Genomic DNA, 16752 nt, shown 5'->3' with positions numbered 1-16752 from the left:
CAACTAGAAGTGGAAACAAGACAAGGGGCAGGAGGGAGGGGGGGTGAAGATAATAAAGAAGTGAGATAAAACAAAATGAGTCCGCTTTGTGCAGTTACTAAGTGCAATTTTATTACATATATTGGTGCAGTTGGCTTTGTACAATCCAAGATACGGGTAAATTTCTTCATTCAGCAAGCCGAAGACAGCTTTGTCTTCACGAAGTATGCACTCCCTAGAGACCCACCAGTCGATCTCCCTGTTGATGTGACGATAGGTGAACTGATACCTACCGTACTGGAGAAGGCGTCCATGTCTCAGACGAGCTTTTAGGAAAATGGTTCATGAAGATTTTACTATTGTAACGAGTCAGCAACATCGGAGCCATTTAACCAGGCAGACCTCTCCATTGTTTTCCAAGCGATACAAGTTCAATAAAAACAAGTTTGCAGGCAATATGAAATGAATTGAACCCCTGGATCAGCTCTGAGTCTCAAACAAGGCTGTCCTACACGTGGTTCCACAATCGGGACCCTTTGATGGTTTGTCATGAAATCCAGAAGCTTGGACTGCATACTTTCAGCACGCGTGTGGACAAAATTGCTGCAACATAGATGAATTCAGCAAAATTGCTGCAACAAGAGTGAATCATATGCTCCCATATGCACTGAGATGCTTGGCACATTCCCAAAATGCTGAATGGCTGCCGTCGGTCACACGCTTTGTGTACACCCACCTCATGCATATGAATTTCTAGTTCAACAAAAATTTTACATTCACTCCTAATCCTAATCTGACAGTGATCTCACAATTTATGCCCCCATAAGTTCATCAGGAACACTAGTTGCGCCACGCTCTATTTTGTTTCATATTTGGCATGCAGCCTTTCCGTTATTTTCTAGCAAAATCTCATTGCCACTTATTAACACAAAAACTTTATGCATAGTTAGGTTAGCATCATTACGTTCCTTCTGTTCACCACAATTTCAGACTTCCAAAAATCACAAACGAAAACATCAAATTATCACTGCAAGCCTAAATATAACAAAACACGATACACGGATCATTAACCTGACGACATTTTATGGGTTTCTAGTGTGCCCCTATTTTTTCTCATTTGTTTATCACTTGATACACTTTTAATCAATCAAGCACAGGAAAACTAAAAATTCCAAATTTTCTTTTCTTGGATTAAAATTGTGATGACAGGCTTACAGAACAAATTCTGTTCAAAACAGTGATCTAATCAAATGTGCAGTTGCCTTTTTCGTTACAAACTATACTTCTTGTCAATGAAGAGCCTTGCCTGTGAAATGTGGCTGCTTACCAATGCAGCATCAAATAAAGATTTTGGTTACATCAAGTCAACTAACATACATGGATTAGCTGTCATAGACGAAGCAATTAAGTTAATTGTTTCCCTGTTCTCAGCACTGTAGCATAAGACCATGTAATCCACATTCAAGGTGAGCCAAACTTTCAGCATCCTCATATATCAAACAAGTCAGCTGAAGGCAAATCAGAAAATGTCATTAACAATGACAGACTTCCTTCCAAGCAATATGCTGCAAGAAACTCAGTGGCCGAGATATCCGGAAACTTTCCCAGGCACATTAGAAGTTGCCTACCACTGGAAAAATATCAGTCAATTAAGCCCCAGAAAAAACGCCTTTGCACCCCTGACCTTTAGGGCTTACTATTTGAATGACGACGGGCGATGTGGCGATTAAGGGTGCCTTTCAGTGAAAAGGATGCATTGCAGTGACACAATGATAGGGACGCTCTCCTGTGTGAGTGCGCATGTGATGCTTGAGGTTGCCTTTTAGTGAAAAGGATGCATTGCAGTAGACACAGGAAAAGGGACGCTCTCCTGTGTGGCTGCGAATGTGCTTTTTTAGATCGCGGTCCGAAGTGAATGCAGCTGGACACCTGTGGCACTTCGAGGGGCGCTCGCCTGTGTGTTTGTAAAGGTGTTCTTTCATGTGTGTCTTGTTCACGGTTGCATAGGTGCACAGCCGGCAGGAACGCAGTCTGCCTTCCACTGACACAAGTGAATCGTACTGCTCCTGGGATGCCATAGACAAGGAACCTGCAAAGCCACAAGGAGTAGAGAAAGGCAATAAGAATCTTGTGTCACATGCTACGTGCAACTAGAGTACAGCACCGGCCAGTCAAAGGCTTCTGAACTTCTAAGTGAACTACATAACCTTTACCTGTCGATAACAGTGCACCGAGCCCATATACGTCTCATTCAAGTTGCCATTGCTCTATACACAAATACTGCAGTGTTTAATACATGTGAACACCAGTTGCCGATACATCAAGCTCCAATCTGGTTGCAATTTTGATACCATATGTAAATAATCAAATCTCTCTGTATTGTACCAGCACATTAAGCACTAACGAATTAAGCTGTTACACTGTTTTGCACAGAAGTATCCATACAATGCAATGCCGCAAAAGCATCAACTGATATCTGAACACGAGGCATGTGAGGCATGAGGCATCAACAGACCTAAGAGTGGCATACTAAAACAGACTCATTCATGAGACAAGGTTTCAGTCACACACACGATCACAAACAAGCAGACATTCCACTTTACTGTCATATATATCGCCATGTATAACTCCCAGCCCTGAATGGATAGGATGGCACTATATTGAAGCCACATCCGAAAAGCCACACTAATGACCCATAATGGTCACAGAAATGCGAATATGTTACACTGCATAATGCATTGATCAGCTTAAAAAATACATACATGCAATTTAAGCATGAAACCATTATCATGAGCACGTATGGTGCACCAACCAGTATATACAGACAACAAAACGGAAAGTCGGGCTAGTTGGTCTTGATTCATAACGTATGGAATTGCACAGCGCAGAATACAGGACCAAACACTTGAAGAAGCACACACGGACAGCACTGTTCGTGTGTACATTAGAAGCACTAGAATCACGACATGCATAGGCAGGCAAGCGGGCATGTCACGTGGTATTTTTTGTATTTTGTGGGCATCTGTAGTAAGCAGAAAAACACTAATACTTCATAGATAGAAAGTTAGAAACTGCTAATCAGACATTTTGCAAACCAATTACAACATTCTCACTGGAATTCTTTGCCCAGCTTCGTCGCTTCAAAAGTGAGTTAAATAAAGTGGCCTAATTAAGCAATTAATCAGAACACAAAAAAAATAGTCTGACATACTCCAGGCAACAGTCAGCAACATGCATTTGGTTACATCGTCATCGAGTGTGTCGGCATACTTTTAAACTCTGCCTGAAGATAGCTGGGGCACCCCGTAAAGGCATAAGAACATAAACAAGATAAACAAGACATGGTATAAAACGTAAAGACAAAATTATAAAAAGTGAGAATGGCACCACATTTGATGGTGGCATAGAACACAGCCACATTTAAGTACACTAAGCAAAAATTGTTTTTCAGTTAATGGCACTAAAGGAATGAAAATAAATGGAGTTAGTTGCCCAATGTTATTTGAGGTTGTGCCAATGTGAAAGCACCACGCAAAAAAAACAAGCACGAAGGTTCACAGGAAAAATGCATAGTGATGCGACATTTCCACTGTGAGCTTACTTCAAGATGATTGTTAAAATAATGCAGTGCAAGTGAAAAAGGCCATGTGGCAGAAGGTTGTAGTAACTCATCTACATGATCGTTTCTCCCACCTAAACTTTCATGAACATGTACTATCGGACATGCAAATACAAGAGCATGGATTACCAACTCCCCTAGCCTGAAACAATGCTTACAGGCACAGGCGTGGTTACATTACACTGATCATTGAAGCATAAGCACTGCCATGAAACATGCACAATGGGCTGGTCACATCAAGATAAATATTACAAGGGTTAACAATGATCAACTAGAGCTCAAATACAACCACATCCACAAGAGAAAATTCAAGAACTTTATTGTCCCTTCACATTCACCAGTGCATGTTCTCACTCAGCAGTCCATGGCATTATCTTGAAGTAATCCTTGATAACACTCGTTGACGGTAGTGCTGGGATGGGGATTCTCGAATTCCACAGTGGGGCTGGTTACCTGGCTATTCTGAATGTCTGGCCAATTGTTCCCTTAGCCTCTGCACAGTTTACAGGCTCCCACCTAGGTTTGAGAGCTTTAGATTCGAGTCATTGGTTTACAGTGCAAGAGAAGCCTGGGAAAGTGCAAGGTCCTTCTCGCAGCTTCAACGAGGTGCCTGGCATGCTTGCACTACTGATGCAGTGGCATCATGTTGGGAGTTCTAGGATCATCCATACTTTTCGCATCTGCTCGATATGAGCGGCACTGGCAGTGTCCTTGGTGAGATCTCTCGTAGCTGGTGGTTGTAAATTGACGCTGGCTGAAGAAAGCGATGACGCTCGCTTTGTGTACGCATTCCCGTCGTGGCACTTGGGCTAGATCATAATAAAAATGGTGTGTCAGAAACACATACTAGTCAGACTGTAAGCTAATAACACAAAATAAAGCACATACAGTCCCAATGACTGGCAGTTAACGAGGTGTAATTTTAATTACCAAGAACAAATGCTACCATTCTTGCTACCTGCACTATTATCATGTCTTTATCACAGAGGCAACAATGGGACCAAGAAGAAGGCGCACAACACGTGTGCTCGTGTTGTGTCCTTTTTATGATCTCCATGTTGCTTTTACAATTGAAATGCAATAATAATATGCGTCACCAGCAATCAAAGACAAACGCCTGACTTTGTGAATTACTAAATGCATTTAACACTGAAAACTTTTTTCGCGTTATTTCACCAAGTGATGCACCATTATCGCAAGCTCATTCACTTTTGTACTCTTTTATAAGTTAATGCACAAGTGATGTCTGTTTTCACTACCTAAGTGCACAATAAAATACACAAAAACATGCTTGTTGCAGTGTTTGCAATGTAAAGAGCACTGTAGTTTGATGCATAGGCATGTGCAGGGTTGCCCATCAGGGGGGCAAAGGTTCATCGCAGTGCCCCCCCACCCTACTAAGTCAATGTATAGGGCAGATTTGCACCCCCCCTTAGGTGAATAGGGGGGGCGGCCGCCCCTCATGTGCGCACGCCTATGGTTTGGTGGGTTTTTTTTTTTTTTGTTTCCTGTTAACCACTACAGTGCTGTGTGTACAGGATGGTCAAGTGCTCTCGCAACACTCTTCAAACTACAATTATATGCATATATATATATATATATATATATGAATAATGAGAGCTTCTTCTGGGCAATATAGAAAACAAAAAATATTTATTTCCTCCTAACAGTTTCAGCTGGTGGTCCAGCCTTCTTCGGATACGCATACACACACTCAAAGAAAGTCAGGTTTATGTAATCCACATTCGAGGCAAGCCATACTTTCGACATCTTGGCATATCGGTAAGGTCACCCAAAGGCACTTAGGAAGTTCTTATGAATGATCACAGACTTCTCTCTGCAATGTAGTGTAAGTAACTCAATAGCTGAGGTATCTAAAAAATTTTCGAGCCACTCTAGAAGTTACCTTCACCAATATGAATAAACCAATAAAGTGAGCCCCAGAGAAAAACCTCAGCACTCATCGTTGACCTTCAGGGCTTCTAAGATGACGACGTGAGACGTGGTGAATCAGGTTGCATTTTTGCAAAAAGGACAGACTGCAATTGAAACGGGAGAAGGGACACTCTCCTGTCTGATAAGCATGTGATTCGCTAAGTGGTTTCTCTGCAAAGAGGATGCATTGCAGTGGACACAGGAAAGGGGATGCTCTCCTGTGCGGCTGCAAATGTGCTTTCTGAGACCAAGTCCTGAGTGAATGCAGCCGGATAGAGGTGGCACTTGAAAGGGCGTTTGCCTGTGTGTATGCAAAGGTATGCGCTCACGAGCCCTTTGTTCTTGGTCACATAAGGGCACAGTCGTAGGAATGCAGTCCGCCTTGGATGAACACGAGTGAATGGTACTGCTCCGGAGACTCCAAAGATGAGGAACCTGCAAAGCCATGGGAAGCAGAGGAAGGTAATGCAAATCTTGGGTCACACACTACGTGCAACTGGAGTACAGCATCAGACAACCAAGGGGTTCTGAGCTTCTGTACATGACCCTTGCCTGTTGATTACAGTGCACTGAGCTCATATACGTCTCACACAACTCCCTGTTGCTCTGTACACAAATACTGCAGTGCTGAATACATGTGAGCACCAGTTGCCCATACATCAAGTGCCAATTTGGTTGCAATTTCGGGACCATGTGCGAACAGCCAAATCTCTCTGTATATCTGTATATGTATCACTACACCGAAAGGGCCCTACGACACAAGTTCAGCACGTAGATTTCATGGCTCTTTCCGTTACTGCGGAATGCATCGATAACGTTGCTTAAGTAACAATGCCGAAAACAAGGTAGTTATAATTTTATTTGAACACAGAAAGTGCTTTCATTTTGGATTACAAAATACAATGGTTGTGATAAGAAGTATTGTTTCATCATGTGGCAGCAATGGCAATGGCTGAGCATCCTGGTTGGCTTAACACAACAAGTCACATGAAATATTCATATGGTCCCAGCTAGGCCACACCACTGTTAGCTAAAAATTATAAGAACGCTTTTTACACTTCCTTAGATACAAATAGATTTTTCTGTTTAAATATCGCGGTTTGTAAACAATTGAAAATTGACACTAGGTGCGCTGCACAACGGCCGCCATAAGGCGAGACTTCCAGTATGCCTCTATAAGAGGTGCACGGTGATTGGAACTAGCCATTGACATAAGCAGCACAGTGGAATGCGAAAGGGAACGTCCTTTTTCTCATCTGCTGGTGTTTTGAAATTTGACAACTAATAACTTTAGTTCCCGTGCACCAATATTGATAACTCCTGTTGCGTTCACCTCAGTGTTCAACACTACACCCACTCCAGTGCTACAGAAGGCAGCCGAAAAAAAAAAAAGCTGCAGGGCCACTTTAAGCACTAACCAACTAAACTGTAAATATTATGCTTTCTTACATAAAATTAACCAAAGAATTGATATCAGAACACATGAAGCACATTAAATAAGATATTACAGGAACAAGTTAATACGACACATTAATACGAACAAACTGAAAAATATCGACAGAGCTTACAGTGGCATCACAGTTTCTAATGGCAAGGAATACAGGTAGATGTTTGTGTGTTGCTCAAAGGATGGCTTCTCGCTACGAGTACAGTTTATACAATTCACATTAGTGCCTTGATATTTCTTTGGTGAAAGCGTAATGACACCATGGAATACTAAAAGTGACTTATTCATAAGACAATGTCCATGACGTAATTCCAGCCATGACGGCTACTAGCGGCGCTGACTAACATTTCTAGGTTTAAATGCACATACACACCCCTTAAAGTGGACGGCAGGATAATCGTCGCCGTAGCTCAGTGGTAGAGCATTGGACGCGTTATTCAAAGGTCGCAGATTTGGTCCCTGGCGGCAGCAAGTTATTTTTTTGTCCACTTTACTTTCTTCACATTTACATCATAATTATTACATAACATCCCCTATACTTTCCTTCGGTTTCTTGCCTGTTAGTTCTAATTAGTTCAGCAACTATGAGCATATGACACAGCCACGTGATCCCCAAAAAGGGTTAGATCGCCTGCAGTGACAGCACTTTCAGTGGCAGAGATAGCCTCCAATATTACAGTGGTGAAAAGGAAACGTAAACTGTATGAGAAAGTAGGAAGGCACATGACCTAAGGCCAACAAGTACTTGCAGACATGCTGGTGATATGAAACGAACCATAATGAATATCTCACAATACTGGACACAATCAAATGGGCAAAACTCAATAATCGATCAAGATCAATTTTTAATAACTTCCTCGGGCAAAATATTCTATGCGAGGCTGTGGTGCTGATTGTGGCCTTTACTGAAGACGAGGAGACAGTTTCTAGGGGCTTTGTAAATGTGCACTAGCAATCTTTGAAGCTGCTGAGCTCTTTGGACAGGGTTTCTGTTAACTGGCTACACCTGCGTGAAAGGCCCCATAAGGCAAGTAATATAGGAATGTTTTATACATGCCAAAAGCCTTTATGCCAATACTAAATGAAAGCACCATGAAGCCGCCCACAAATTTATCACTGCAAAGCTAAACAAACCATAATGCAGGAAACTTAAACCTGTCAACAACTTATTGCACTCTTGAGACCCTATTTTTTCTCCTGTATTTAATGCTTCATCTACTTAATCAGTTGAACACAAGCAAATTCAGACTTTGTCATTTTCTTTCCTTAGATCGAAGAAGCCGATGACATGCAAACAGAACAAAGTCTGCTGAAAACTGTGATCTAACTAAATGTATAGTGGCCTCTTTTGTTATGCACTATGCTTCTTATTGATGGTAAAAGCTTACCTCCAACGTGTGCGCATTTACCGTTGCAGGGGCAAATAAAGAACATTCGGGTTCCATCAAGCAGACTAACATGCGTGGATGAGCTATTTCATAGATAAAGCAATTAAATTGATTTATTTCCCTGTGCTTAGCACTGCAGCACAAGACTATGCAATCAACATTCAAGGTCAGCCAAACCATCCCGGCATAGCTGTATCGTCACACACAAGCACTGAAGGAACTGTCATGAACAATGACAGACTTCCCTCCGAGCAATATACTCTAAAAAACTCAATCCCAAAATTGTTTCGAGGCACTGTAGAGCTTACCCTGCACCATCAAAAACACTGAGCTCCAGAAAAAAAGCCTTTGTGCCCCTGACCTTTAGAGCTTCTTCTTTACATGACGACATGCGATGTGGCGAAGAAGGCTGCCTTTCTGTGAAAAGAATGCATTGAAGTCGACACAGGAAAAGGGACGCTCTCCTGTGTGGGTGCGCATGTGGAGGACGAGGTAGTCTTCTCGCGAAAAGGACGAATTGCAGTGGGAACACAAATAGGGACGCTCGCCTGTGTGAGTGTGAATGTGCTTTGTGAGGGTATTGTTCTGAGCGAACACAGCTGGACACAAGTGGCACTGGAAGGGGCGCTCGCCCGTATGTTTACGAAGGTGTGCTCGCATGTGGTTCTTCTTCTTCGTCGCATAGGTGCACTGCCGGCAGGATTGCAGCCTGCCTTGCACTGACACGAGCGAATCGTACAGCTCCAGGGACGCCAAAGACAAGGAACCTGCAAAGCCACAGGAAGCATAGGAAGGTAATGCGAATCGTGTCAAACACTACGTCCAAATGGAGTGCAGCGCCAAGCATTCACAGGTTTCTCAATTCGTAAGTGAAGTGAACCTTTGCCGATCCAAACTGCACGTTACTGCACCGATAACAGTGCACCAACCCCATAAATGTGTCACATAAGTTGCTATTGCTCGATACACAAATAGTGCACAACTTAATTTTATTTATTTTATTTATTTATTTATTTAATACTGCCAACTTGTTTTACAAGCCATAGGCAGGAGTGGATTGTACACAAAAGAAAATGTTGAACAATCTGTGAGAACGGTTCCAAACAAATCTGTGAAATAAAACTAAAAACAGTGTTGAACAATCTTTTCAGTATGTGAAACAAGAAACAACAGGTTCCAGTAAAACACACACGATAATACAGTTGAAAATACTGGTAAGAAAATACATGGACCACAGGGTGAAAAAAATGTTTCAGTTTAGGACAAATAAAATAACTACAAGGGGAAAAAAAAGAGAAGAATGTGCAAAAGAGCGCATGTTCACGCAGTAGTCTGCTCGACAATGATAAGAAGAGTGTAATGGCTTTTGTTTCAATGTTGCACGCCATCTGGAAAGCGACAGACGCCACAGGAAACATCTCGGTCATAGATGAGCGAGAGCGTGCATAAACGACGACATGGTTGGGCTCTGTAATACATTTTCAGGCAATGCGTTCCATTCATGGATTGTACGAGGGAAGAACGATTTTTTGAACATGTTGGTTCGGCACGAGTATTCGATTAACTTGAACGAATGAGATGAACGGGTTGGGCGCCTACTACACGGTTTAATATACAATTCCCTATCTATTTTGACATGTTGTCGATAAATCAGGTATAAATCAGGTATAAATCAGGTACATGTGAACACCAGCTACCAATACATCAAGCTCAGATTTGGTTGAAATTTCGATACTATATGTAAACAGTTCAATTTCTCTGTATACATGCCACTACATTAAGCGCTAACCCATTAAACTATTACCCTTTTTTTGTGTGTGTGGACATGCATCCATAAAATGCAGCGCCGGAAATGCATCACTTGATAGTTGAACAAACGAAGTATCTTATGTAAGGCATTAGTGAAACAAGTTCATATGAAAGAAATTCCAAAATAGGAAAAAAAAAATAAATATCAACAGAGCTTAGAATGGCATCACAGTTCCTAGTGGCAAGTACAGGCACATTTTCGGTACATGCACAAATTGACGGTTTCTCCCTATGAGTGCAGTTTGCACATTTCCCATTAATGCCTTTTTATTCCTTCAGTGAAAGCATAATGATACCATGGAGTACTATATAGACGCAACCTATTCACGGCATAATATTTCAGTCACTAACATGACCGCAGAGTAGATATTCTACTTTATTGGCATATATAACTCCTTATTCTGAATGGATAGGATGGCTCTATAGTGAAGCTACATTTGGAAAGCTATATTGTCAAGAACCACATATGATGGCAGTAGAGAACACAGGCACATATAAATACCTTAGAAAGTGATTGTGTTTTGGTTAGTGGTGCTGTAGTTAATGGGTTATTGTTATCTTGCTGTTGGTAAAAACTATTTTTTCTTTCGTAAGGAAAGGGGCAAAGGAAGGTTGCTACACATGGTAGTCCTCGACAACCCTCTTAGCCCAAGCCAGGATGGCCTCCTGTAAGTTGGACTTGGAGCTGTGCAAGGCAGCCTCCCACTGCTCCTCACTATGGAGGGATGAGACAAGGGTACTTAAGGCACCCCTGCTGGATATGAGTAAGATTTACCTTCACTGCATAGCAATATTTACTGGAAGAGGAGAGGCAGATGAAGAAGGTGAGAGTCTGACGCTGTGACCACAGTATTTCACATCTGCGAAGGGACTTGTTAGCAGCGGAAAGATTAAACAGTCAAGGCGGCAGTGTCTGCAGATATCATGAGAAGTTAGAAGGCAATTCCGCACAGCGACTGGAGCCGTTGTCGTAGTGGGGCTTGGCTCATCTGACGCCTGCGCTCAGACAGGGAATCTATAGCTCTTTCTCCGTAGTGGGGGATTACGGATTCATTTCAACTACCTGGGGTTCTTTAACGTGCACCTAAATCTAAGCAAATGCGTGATCTCTCCCACTCGCTCCCACTGAAAATGCAGCTGCTGTGGCCGGGAATTGAACGCGCGCCCTTGAGTTTGGCCTAGAGAGTTTACCACCACAGGGTACAAGGACCAGTGCTGTGTATGCCTGCATCAATATAGGGCACCTCCTTAGATCTAGTAAATTGTTGCCAAGAGCTTCTGCACACTGCCATCGCCATTGCTCGTGGTAGTGGGGTGCATGTTTCCTAGGAATAGTGGAATGTGTAGGTTAAGGTGTACGTGGTATAAAGTGAAAATCTGAGATCTGGGATGGACCTCGGGGTTCTAGCCAGCAACATCACGGCAATGTTGAGAAGGAGAATGGATAACACTGATACTTGAGATGTGCCGAAACTCTCTAATGCATGAGACAAAGAATGCTCGGACTTTACGTGAATAGTGGCTGTGCGGTCTAAGAGAAACGTGGCAATGTAATTACCAATTTTTCAACCAACGCCCATAGTGTCCAGTTTGTTCGTGACTGTTCTGGCATTGTTGAACAGATATGCAAACACAAGAGTACAGATTACCAACTCCATAGACTGAACGAATGCTTTGCAAAGAACGGGACAATTACTTTAGACTGATCATGGAAACAAACACTGCAAAAAACTATATCGCTTCCTTCAAAATTTCAATAGGCTAACATGGCAAATGGCAAATACCCGATTTCACTTGTTTAAAAATAACTAGTCAGAGGCAGCAGATCATAAACACGGCCACATCACGGTCAAAGTCTTAAAATTCGTGATGAATAAAACTGGAATGAAACAGGGCAAGCAAGTGAATGATTTCCAAGAAGAGGCTCGTGCGATGAGTTGCTGGCCATTTTTTTCAATGCTCCGTAGAAGGAATGGACACATCTGCAATAGCATAGAAATCGATGTTAAAGCCACCACAAACACTCAGTGCACGCACATACACTTTTAGCCATCAACCAAACATATAACTAAGAAATTGTAGTAATTTACATTTCATAGTAGTTCCTGGATTGAATGATGATTTTCCAGTTAACTAACCACAATTAGCAAGTTAAGTTATTGAGGAGGCAAGGTCTAGTGGGCGACGTAAATTTAAGCACTTGAATTTGCTGGAAATTATGCAGTAGAACAGCTGCAGTCATGCCATGTAGCAGCATAAATGATGTGAATAAGCAAATCAGGGTGCTCGGTATTTCTTTGCTCATGTTAGTACTCCATGTTGGCCGACTATTTGGACCAGTGCTGCTAACGCTTGATAACAATGGACACATTGGATGTGAACGTCAGGACGATTTTTGCAATTTTGCTATGGCTATTTAAAGTCTTTTCATTAAGTCCCAGCAGTCATAAAATGCTGCATTTCAAAGAGGACATAGATCCTAGAATTAGGCCAATGAGTGAATACAATTCTAAGAATAGGAGCAACGTTTTTGTACAACACCACACTTCTTTTCTATAGGTACATGGAGCAAGTTTGTTTCTGGTGTTTTCACAGCGAAACATGGTGACCAACACAATTTCTGAAACACAACTGTCAGTGAACGTTAACAGCGTGTGAAGGGCTACAGAGGATGCACTGAAAGACACAGGATAGATCATTCTGCGTTAGGATAAGGGATAATCAAGCAATCAATATTATTTCAGTAATTGCTCAATTACAAGTGGTAGTAATTAGCAGGCACAGCCAGTGTCTTGTAGTTGGGGATGCAGGGTTATATGCATGGCCGGGATATACGCAAGAAATACGGTATTGATGTAAATAGCGGCTGAACATCTGCATACACAGCTGTGCCAACTCGTCGGGCATCGGAAGCGTCTAATCTACCTTGGCGCTAATGTCGGCCTTGTTTTCCAATATCATGCAGTGTGCGCTTCTCGGGATGCTGTACACAGCAGCAACGCAAGGCTTCTTTTCCCCACGTTCGACTGTATTGATTATTGCCAGCTTTGCACATCCATCGCACTAACAAAATGATTGGAGAAGCGAACAGGGACTCCGCATGACAGGTCAGCGGCACAACGACGAGTAGGTATTCGCTTTGCGCAGAGCCCTCATAATCCCATCTCACAATCTCCCAAATGCATGAGGAAATGTCCCCTTCCATGAGGAAAAGCCAATGTTTTGTGAGGGAAAGCCAACCTCTTGGGGCATCTCGTGCTGCCCGATGTTCAATATATCAGGTTTTCCAGCTATTATTGCTCGATGTAGCTGTAGAGCTTCCTATGCATTGACGTTTAAGCATTGCTGTGTTCGAAAACAGTTCAATATAAAGGATAACTCAATTTACCCAAGTTTGATATAGTTTGGTTCGACTGTACTAATAACCGAGTGTTATGCTGCAGTGCCAGAGCCACCCACACTTACATACACTTCAAAAAATATTTCCCGAAAAAGACAGCAACAAATGTCCGTGAGTGTGAGCAATACATCAGTCATGCTCTACGATACTGAGACGCATTTTATTTTATTTGTTTATTTATTCATCTATTTATTCATTCATATTGCAGGCCAATATGCTGGCCCACGCAGGAGGGGCAATACAATGACAAACAAATGATAAGATAAAGCCAATGCAACAAAAAAATAAAAATGTAAACGTACGTGAAAATGGTACATGCGATAACCATGTTGGCAGAAAAGGAAATGCATGTTTAGCACAAGAGAAGAAATGGCACTTTGGTGAAAAACTCTGCATAAATAACAGTAGGGCACTAAAACACAACAAGCAATTCTTGTCCTTGCACACTAAATACAATGAAGAAAAAGAAACGTAAGAACACTTTCAAAGGCAAAGCTAAACCTGCAGTGCTATGTCACATCCCTTGTGTTGCACATGTGCTAGAATGCCACCCCGCCACCTTTTTTTTTTTTTCAATAGTCAGTTGGTAGTTGGCGCTTTGTATGTCTGCGCGTTTCTCGCTGCGTCTGATGTTTTAGCGGCTAAAAGTCATGTCTACCATTACGACCCATGTTAAACGTGCCATAGTGGTATTTTTCAAAATCCGCAAATAATATACCCATTCAAAAAATTATTATTAAATGTGCATTGGTTCCCAAATTACAATGGTCTACTACACGTGGTACATTGGGCACACTAAATGGTCGAGCCACTTCTCAATGTGCTTCCAACTATCTGCATGGAAATTTTTCAAGAATCCTTTTTCGGGGCACAAGAGTGCACATACACTTTTCACACACAACTACGCCCGCTGTTCTGCATTACAAGTCCCCGTTTGCATGAAAATGAACGTCACGGTTCATTCAGGAAAAATAGAAAAACCTTAGTGGGCAATATTTCTTGAATCAGTCTTCACTCCTTGTTTTCTCTACTTGGCTCGATGTGTCTGGAGATTCCGCAAGTACCGAAGCTTCGTCTTCGTCCACCTGTGCGATGCCTCTTTTTTTTTTTCATGCCGCATTTACATTTAGAAGCTCCAAAGTGTTTTTCTGGCAAGCCTGTGGACCTCGACAGTGGCTGTGTACGGATATAGCCAATGTTTGTAATCATAATAATAATATCTGGGGTTTTCCGTGCCAAAACCATGGCATTATGAGTCACGCCGTAACGAAGGAGTCCAGAAATTTCAACCATCTGGTGTTCTTTAACCTGCACTGACATCGCACAGTACACGGGCCTCTACCATTTCGCCTCCGCCGAACTGCGACTGCCGCGGCTAGGATCAAACCCGCGACCTTCGAGTCAGCAGCCGAGCACCGCAACCACTGATCCACCATGGCGGGATGTTTGTAATCAAAGAAGCATCCCAGCTGCAGTTGAAAATTGAACCAATCAGAGCAATACCAAGCATGCAAGGAAATTTCACTCTCTCTCTCTCTCTCTCTCTCTATATATATATATATATATATATATATATATATATATATATATATATATATATACACACAAGCACCCCTTGATACAAGATATCTCAGTGCTGGCCAGTTTGTAATTTTATCTGCAGCACTGCACTTTGAGAGGCAGGGAGCAAGCAAGCTGTACATTTGAGAACACGGTATACTCAGTTTCCCACATAAGGTGAAACTCTGGAAGCTATGCAAGAAAACTTGAGAAACAGCGCAAAGACAGGACGAAGAAAAGTGACACACGTCCGTGTGTCGCTTTCCTTCATCCTGTCTTTGCGCTGTTTCTCAAGTTCTAAGTTATGTACCAACTAGACCGCCTTTCACCGCTTCTCCACTGTGCAAGAAGTTTGGTCAGCAAAATGCATAACTCTGCGTCTCGTGGCTGGTTTTCGTCATCGTAAACGCTCGCACAAGCATCTGGGTGACGCGTCGTGATGGCCTTCAAATGAAATACCAGAAAAAAAAAGCAACAAGACACTAAGTGATCCACCCATATAATAACAACCGCATAATGTGGTTTGTCTATTTCTAAGGCGCTAAACATTTTCATTTATTACTCGGAAGGAGAGAGATAGCAAGAAAGAGGAAGCGAGAAATAGAAAGAGCGGGTGAGAACGAAAGGGAAGAAAGAGAACTAAATATACAAAGCGAGAGAAAGAGAAAGAAATAGAAATTAACAGAGACAAAGAAAAGTGATAGAAAATGCAGAGAGAAAAATAAAGAGAAACAATGAAGGCCGCTGTTCCTTCACGTCAGGCTTGGAGACACTAGGGCGAAGCTGCCTTATTTTATTTTTTTTTGTAATCTTTGTTTAGTCACGCGAAGACTGCAAAGATGTAAGCGCGCGCAGCTCAGGCACTCAAGAGCTTTTTTTTTTTTTTCCTCACTCTACGTGCAAAGACGAAGTGCACGAGCAGCGGGCGCGCTCACTTTCTTTTTCTCTTTCTTTTTTTTTTTTTACCTCTGACGACGTTGAAACACAGGCATCTAAGGCTAGAGGTCGGCGAACTGTCATCGTCAGCGTGGAAGATTGGTCGTGTTGGTGATCTATTACAAAACAAACACAGCGCGAAAAACAAAAAACGGGGCAAGACTGACACACACACACACACACACACACACACACACACAGCGCAGTCTTTCACAAGTGTGGTAATACAAGACGGCGCGGTGAGAACGTCAGCCTTCCTGACCGTCCCAGATTTTGCGCGCTGTATTTCTTTTTGTAATGAACTGTCACCGCTCGCATTTCATTCGCACAGGTCAAGCTCGCTTCCGAGTCCAACAGGAATTTGTAACGAAGCTTGCCGTCCTAAATCGGCAGATGTGTATCAAGATAAACTACTCCGTCAGAAACTTGTCACTAAAAACTTTGGCACAGCGGCTTTGCTGCGCGTTATCTGCTTGATATTTACAACCACGAAACAACAACACACTTACGAAAGCTGAGGTGTACTCCATTCTGCGTTGCAGCCAAAGTTTAATATGGTCCACGCGATGCCGGCAGGCAAGGACGCGAATCAAAACTCGTTGAAACCATGTTGAAAGAAATCTTGAAGATCTTGAAGCATCTTGACATCTTGAAGAGCACGCCAGAGAGCACGCGTGTT

At 42.4% G+C, this 16752-nt stretch overlaps 1 long non-coding RNA gene across 2 annotated transcripts; it reads right to left on the bottom strand.

Annotated features, from left to right (window-relative positions):
* Window positions 1-1753: 1753 nt before the first annotated feature.
* On the bottom strand, window positions 1754-16710 carry LOC119371940 (uncharacterized). 2 transcript variants are annotated; one of them, XR_007417858.1, is made up of 3 exons: window positions 16583-16710; window positions 8677-9135; window positions 1754-5968 (listed from the first exon to the last, which is right to left on the bottom strand). It is a non-coding gene; the product is annotated as an uncharacterized LOC119371940 (long non-coding RNA). The 2 variants fall into 2 exon arrangements; XR_005179354.2 differs by having other exon boundaries at window positions 8730-9135.
* Window positions 16711-16752: the final 42 nt, after the last annotated feature.

This window comes from Rhipicephalus sanguineus, chromosome 10, assembly GCF_013339695.2.
Source record: "Rhipicephalus sanguineus isolate Rsan-2018 chromosome 10, BIME_Rsan_1.4, whole genome shotgun sequence".
NCBI classification, from domain to species: Eukaryota; Metazoa; Arthropoda; class Arachnida; order Ixodida; family Ixodidae; genus Rhipicephalus; species Rhipicephalus sanguineus.
This window is presented reverse-complemented; position numbering and strand designations above follow the sequence as displayed.